The sequence below is a fragment of the Tympanuchus pallidicinctus genome, unplaced genomic scaffold (genome assembly GCF_026119805.1).
Source record: "Tympanuchus pallidicinctus isolate F22 unplaced genomic scaffold, pur_lepc_1.0 scaffold22, whole genome shotgun sequence".
NCBI classification, from domain to species: domain Eukaryota; kingdom Metazoa; phylum Chordata; class Aves; order Galliformes; family Phasianidae; genus Tympanuchus; species Tympanuchus pallidicinctus.
In genome coordinates this window covers 27304889-27310897 of record NW_026294739.1, presented here as the reverse complement: position 1 = coordinate 27310897, position 6009 = coordinate 27304889, and the positions used below count along the sequence as shown (strand labels likewise).

General features: G+C 43.6%; 1 long non-coding RNA gene across 1 annotated transcript; it reads right to left on the bottom strand.

Annotated features, from left to right (window-relative positions):
- Positions 1–494: 494 nt before the first annotated feature.
- On the bottom strand, positions 495–4429 carry LOC128082069 (uncharacterized). Its single transcript, XR_008207534.1, has 3 exons — positions 4285–4429; positions 2012–2196; positions 495–592 (listed from the first exon to the last, which is right to left on the bottom strand). It is a non-coding gene; the product is annotated as an uncharacterized LOC128082069 (long non-coding RNA).
- Positions 4430–6009: the final 1580 nt, after the last annotated feature.

Sequence of the window (6009 nt, the reverse complement as noted above, 5' to 3'; positions counted from 1 at the left end):
ATTCATTAGGTGGACTTGAAGCGGCACTTTCCTCCTGTCACCACCTCCAGTCTGTTTTCTTCCTCCCTAGCAACATTATAATAAATATTTACAATTCTGTGTTCCCTGGGCTTGACACATAAACACCTCTCACTGTTCTGTCCAGAGGGAATTGAGGATTCTTATCTTCATTTTCTGAGTGTGGATGTGAAAGCAAAGACAGGTAGGGCAAGACTTTGCTGCTAAAAGCATGCATCCTGCATTAATCTTGGCAATGTCTGTGACTTGGCAACCCAGTGGCATATCAGGACATGTAAAGCAGCCCAGCATTTAGTGGTCAACATGAGGGCCAACCTGCTTGCAACCCTTACTCCTGCATTTCTGCACAGGGAACCACAGCACAGGGCAAAGCTCAGTGGTTTGCCTCTGACAAACCAGTAACTGCTATCAGACCATGAGGATGATGGGGAAGAACAGCTTCTTGGAGATGGGCTACAGCGGTACACATCTGGAGGGCTCACAGCATCACCTGGTGCTGACTGCTGCTGGAGCAGGTAATGGATGGGATGGACCCACAGCTGTCCCCACGTGGTGGTTTCTTACATTTTACCATCTAGAAAAAGAGAAATCTTTATTATGAATGGTGTAGACTGGGTTTTCCATCACAGCTCTGAAAGCTGCAGCTGCTGCTGTTGGCTGTTCCTCCTAAGGAAGGCTGTTACAGTGCCCATGGAGATGGGAGGGTGTGCAAGGCAAGGCAGAAAACCCGTTTTTGTTGTGCAAAATAAAATGCCTCTCAGAAAAGTTGCTGTGTTGAGAAAATGTTAGCACTGCATTTAAGACAGCCCCTAAATGTCCAGAGAGCATCAATCATTCCGTTTATTTACACTAGTAAAAGACACAGCCTCCTATATAAGTGCTGATAAAAAAAAAAACCACAAGATGTGCAACTACTTTTCTGTGAATTCTTACTTATACCAGAAATATTTCAACTGAAGCTCATCAGCTGAATATAAACAGTGTTGTAGCTGCACACATAGGCGTGAAAAGGAAAGAATTCCTATTATCAAATAATCCGTAGCTCTGAAGACTACAGTTCCCTGCACCAGCACATTTCTAACCAGCACATTTCTAACCGTTCCTAGTGACTGATGTGAGCAATAGTTTTGGGAAGAGGGTGAGTTCCTAATGGAGGATGTAAGGTATTCATCAGATATCAGATAAAAGAACATTAATCTATCTTTCAAAGCATATCAGGACACAAATAAGGAAATGAAATCATTAGCATGCACACATTGCCTCTGCTGGATCAAGTCAGCTGAGCTCAGTTGTGCCTCCTAATGCTTGCACTGCAAATCACTGCTTGATAGTCCTAACATTTAATTAATAATAATAATAATGGCAATAATATTTGCTGATGGGAAAAGGCAGGATGTGATTCACTGTGAGCAGAATTCTTGGGTTTTCTATCTAGCTTGCGCACAGGATCACAGCACTTCTACAAATGAAGCCCTTAACTCCTTTTGTCAACCACAGCCAGCAGAAAAACAGGTAAACCAACAGCAAGATCTGCCTAAGAACAGCTCAGGGAGCCTTAACACATCATTACTGCACAAAGCAGGAAAGCAGTGGAATACAGAGGAATAAAGACAGGGAATAAACTCTTGCTCAGTGTATACAGGAGACGAATAAACTGTTCTACCTCAAATAAAAGCGAGGACACTTGCTATTATCTGTAAAGCTCTACCCTGGGCTCCAGCCCTTCTTTGGGAACCCTACAGGGAGAACCCTCCCTTGGCCCCTTATCCCCTGTGGACAGTGATAAATCACTGCTCCGAGTGATAAACTCTGCTCTGGGGTCTCCAAACACAGGGAAAGCTCATTCTTCAGGCATTGTCCTGATGCAGGAGTAGCGCAAGCATCGCCAGAAGATGAAACAATACCTCAGTGCTGTTTGATCTGGATATTGACATGCAGGAAGCCGTGTCCCATGTCAGAAACGCTGCCGTTGGAAGGGCTGGGTGGTAATTACCTGAAGGTGCTTTAAAGTGAAGTTTCCTGCTGAGATTAAGCAAAGGAATGCAACAATGTATGCATATTTTGATCCAGAGAAGAATAATCAGGAGACGTGAGGAAGTGAAGAAGTGCGATCCCAGTCCACCGAGCCTCAGCACGCAGAGTATGACTTTTCAAATAAGTTACTTCAAAGGTAAAATTCTGGAGAACAGAAGGCAGAGGCATCAGTGTGAATCAGACAATATCGAGGAACCAGGCTTTAACAGCTAATTAATCAAGAGCATTCCTTGCAGTATTTCCAGCACTGCACTCACAAGGACATTCAGCTTCGTGGCAGAGGATGGAAGCAGCTCTATGGCTGGATGCCCCCATGCCTCTTCCCAGTCCAGCAGCCACTCTACACCCCATTAAGAGCCCAGCTCCCTGCAGGGAACACATCAGCACCGAGCAGCCCTCCTGCTTTGCATCACTTGCAATCTTGAATATTCGAATGTGGCCGAACACTGAAACTTTTTAAGGAGGCTTTGGGATTTTCAAGATCAAAATACAACATTCAGAGAGGGTCAAATCAAGGAGATTGCTCCTGATCAGGGCAGACTGCGAGCCAGGTGAAAGCATGGTTCAATTCATTCAGTGCTGGTTTATCAAGGATTTGTCATAAATTGAGGAACACTCAGATGGAACCCAATAAATACGAGTTTTAATCAAGATTTGATTGCAGAGGATATAAACCAGCACAAATGTCAGAGCACAGTTACTCCACCAGGAGATCAGGATGAGCAAACTGAAGCCATGGCCCAGAATGACCCCTCTCCTGAGCAGAGCTCTCCAGCCTGGAAACTGCAGGGCAGGATGGACAACAGCCCAAGAGAGAGCAGCCTCCTGGGGCTGGGGATGGAGCAGCAATAAAAGTGTACTCTGATGTGATCCAAAGGCACAGCCCAAGTTATCACAACAACATTAACTTGCCATTAGGGCTTGAAGGAATCAAAGAGGAAGATTTTGATTTCTAAAAGCAGAGTCAAAGGAAAACACAAGTGGGAAAAAATATATTCAATCCTCTTAAAGCCTGACCTAAAAAACCTTGCAGTGTAAAATACGCACTGAAATATTTATGTCAGGTTTCTATGGCTGAACACGTGTGTGTGTACACGACACATGGCCTGTGTTTCCAGAGGCTAAAGCTGATTTGCTGATATTCAACTTTGAAACAATGCTGTTCTTGCACCAAAATGTATCTTTTGGGTGCTCCTGGTGTGGAGGTGACTCATCTCCCCCAGCACATCAGTGCAGAGAATCAGTCATAGAATCACAGAATCATTAAGGTTGGAAAGACCAATAAGATCATCAAGTCCAATCATAAACTCATGCCTGTGTAGGCAATGCAGAAAGGATGGAGCTAGTGGCTGGAACTTTCACAAAGGCAAGGAAGTTTCTTCCCTTTGTACCAGCAGCAAAAAGTGAGCCCCTGTGCAGAGACAGCCAACGCTGAGGGAAATAAGGGATGAATTCAGATCTCATCCATGGCATGATGATGGGGAAAAGGCAGAGCAAAGCCTCACTGGGGATGAGTTGCTTCACATTTTAAGAGCGTAACAGAGCTGAGTCTCTAAGGATGTGCCTGCTGGTTTCTAAGGAACCGGCTGCTATTTATGCAGTCTGTTTACACATTCTCTTGGCTCTTTACGCAGAGGTAACACTTTATAATGTGAGCTCCCTCTCTCTTTTCCCTCATATTCACAGACATCCACTACGAGCAGAGAAGGCAAAGATTTCTGAAAGAATCCCACATAGGTATGTCTTAAAGAAAGATATTTCAGGTTGTCAGTGTGAAACTGTCATAAAATGTACAGAATTATTATTGTCTGTGCATTTCTCTCTCCTAAGAGGATTGTGTTAATTAAACAAGAAGAGATTATCAAACTTTGTCTACAGCTGATAAAATCCAACTACAAATTAAAATGCATGTTAAAGCTAATCCATCACAAACTGAAAAATTAAGCTAGCTCATTTGTAATGTTTTTAACATCCTTTGTCCTTCAGACAGTGCCTGAATACTGGAATCTGGTTTAGTATTTTGCATTTTAGTAGATGTAGAATTGAATATCCAATTAGTTTCTAAAAGCTCGTCCTCTTTGCACATTTAAGACTATGTCAGTAATTTACATTATGTTTTACAAATGGAATTGTAAAAGAGAGGGGAAAATGTAAGCAAGCTGGGTTAAAATAAACACTTGCCTCCTTCCAGTGCCAATGAGTTTTGAAAAGTTTCCTCTCGTTACTACATACCTCTCCATGATTCACTGCAGCAGAAAGCCAAAATGCCACCAAAGAAAGGCCTTTTCCTTTGTTATTGTTGGAACAAGCAGGAACAAGGAGTTCTAGAAATTCAGAGGGAGATCCGATGGTTCCCAGCCCTGCTTGCACGTATGAGCATGAGTCATTCCAGCTGCGATTAGCCACATCAAAATGAGGAGGGAGCTGGTCCAAAGTGGCACACCCCAACCAAGGCCCTGCTAAAGAAGGACTTGAAACTCAGGAGTGCTAAACTAAAGCACTGCATCTTCAGAAATTCCTCTGATGCTAATAACTAAAGAGCGCTTTCTTCTGGCACAAGGCCAGCACAGTCAGAAATGGTGTTGGGTCTGAGGGTGACAATAGCTAAAGGGCAACGAAACTGATCTGAAAAGATAACAGAGAGGCTGTGCAATCTGGAAGAAAAATCACAGCTCTCAGCTGCAGGACGCCGGGTCTCTTCCTCGGTCTGCTGCTCGCTCACGTTGAAACCCTCAGACAATCACAGCCCCTTTTTCCTGCAGGTCCTTTTTCTATTCTCATTACTTGACATTTTGAACCTGTCTTGAATAGGGTCTTGGCTTCACTACGGCTTGGTGATGTTGAATGTTAATCTCGGTAGTGACCTTTAGGGCTTATGATGATTCAAATAATAATAAAGCGAGGGGGAAAAAAAAGTACATAGTGTCTTTCAATATAACATTCTCATACCTTTTAAAGCAACTGTTTAAAGGACTTGCTCATTGCTGAGGTATTTATTGCTTTAGTTTCTGTTTTTGAAGGAAATCACAACTCTGCTGAGTCACAATTACCAAAAGCACAGCTTTCTCCTCCCAAATTGAGAACACAGAAAGCAGACGCCTTAGAAAATCCAAGTCTGGCAGAAAGAAGGAATCATGGGTATAACATATTTGCCCATAAGTCACAATCTTCATTCACCACGTAACAATCAAGCACTGCTTTTGTTCTTTCCCCCTCCTCTCCTGACCTGAGTATGTTCTGTAGTCACATCCTCTCCCAGCAGGCTCCAACCTGCAAATGTGAGGTCTGGAGATGCCTTCACTCTGCACCTTTGCTGCTGCAGTCCCTTCACCTCTGCCTTCACCTCTGGACCTGGGACACTCCTGCTTCAGAAACACCCACTAAGTCATGCATCTAACAAACCAAGGCAGGTTTGTTCCAAAAGCTTGGGCCAGGTTTGAGCTCTGTTTACACAGGAATCTTTTTAGACCGTCTCTGTTCATCCTACATCGGGGGGAACTGTGCCATTGGCCATACACAGGGAGCCAACCTCTCCCACTACAGCCATGCGTTGACCCAGCATGACCAAAGCACAGCTGGCTGATGTCTTGTCTCAAAAACTCACAGCTTGAGTTCAGCTGATTTGTTAAGACCTGCTCTATGTCCCTCCAGGCAAAAATTAAGCTCCTGTTGAATGTGGAGAAGAATAGATGCATGCCTCTGGCTTTGCTCCAGCTTAAAGCGAGTTAATTCCTCATAGTTCTAAGAATCAGAATAGCAAATTCTACACACCACTGCAATTGCTTTGACCTTGCATTATGATTTGTGCTGGAGTAAGGTCCATTTAGAGTACAAAGCACAAGGGTAGTATTTATTTAACTGATTATGCTGCATTCTTGTCTTATGAATCACCCTCCACAGATGGTACTTATGCTATGTCCTACTTTCTCATTTGACAAACGACTGCTCTAAGACTCT